Genomic DNA, 784 nt, shown 5'->3' with positions numbered 1-784 from the left:
TTATATAATAGTATTGAGGCCCAGCTTGTTTTTCTTGTGTGCTAATATTCCCCACACTTTTTGAACCTTTGGTCAGACTCCCAAGGGACATGGTTCATGAGGAGTGTTTTTAAGCCATTCGAAAAACTCTCAGTGTGTGTTTTATCGGGTCTAAAAACACTTGGCTACACCTCTTGTTTTTAAACCCGATAAAGCACTGCCACGAGTTTTTAAGCATTAAATCTAATTAGGCAAGTGGTTTCCCAGCAGTAGTTTATGGGTTCATTTTCTTAGGGGGTATTTACATGAGAGGGGCAAACTCAGGCGGGTTTGAACTTGTACTGGTATGAAATTTTTGTAGCCGTTTACATGAAACTGTGACAGATGTGTGGTGCCTGGTTTTGGGATGAAATGATGTGTTTTGTGTAATAAATATATGGCTGACCCAAAAGCATACAAGCTTGAAATTTCTGCACACGATCTGAGATTTGTTGTCTCAGTCCAGCAACCAAGACTAAGGGGCCCGCACGCACTGGGCAAATTTTTGTTTATTTTGCCAAAAAATCTGTCAAGATTTCTGTGGTACAAGTGTGCATGGTGATGTTTTCCCCACCAAATTTTGTCAAGCCTTACCAAATTTTAAAGGCGCTGTCGTCCTGCTTTGAGCAGGTCAAATTAATTTTTTTGTTAGGTGTGAAAACTACACATATTTTACAATTTACACAGCATGATCTAAGGAAAAGTTTTCAAGTGCAGCCATGAATACCAAATTGAAAATTTGGGCGAAGACAATTTTTGTTGAGAT

The 784-nt window shown here is 39.0% G+C and overlaps 1 protein-coding gene across 1 annotated transcript in view; it reads left to right on the top strand.

Annotated features, from left to right (window-relative positions):
• The window catches only part of LOC138006122 (uncharacterized), a 1,607-nt gene extending 1,594 nt beyond the window's left edge, over window positions 1-13 (top strand). Inside the window, exon 1 of the mRNA XM_068852285.1 lies at window positions 1-13. This exon is cut by the window's left edge and continues 1,594 nt beyond it. The gene's annotated coding sequence lies outside the window, so the exon portion shown is untranslated.
• The last annotated feature ends 771 nt before the right edge of the window (window positions 14-784 follow it).

This window comes from Montipora foliosa, chromosome 6 (genome assembly GCF_036669935.1).
Source record: "Montipora foliosa isolate CH-2021 chromosome 6, ASM3666993v2, whole genome shotgun sequence".
Taxonomy (NCBI): domain Eukaryota; kingdom Metazoa; phylum Cnidaria; class Anthozoa; order Scleractinia; family Acroporidae; genus Montipora; species Montipora foliosa.
The sequence above is the reverse complement of the archived record's forward strand: the minus strand, read 5'-3'. Positions and strand labels throughout refer to the sequence as shown.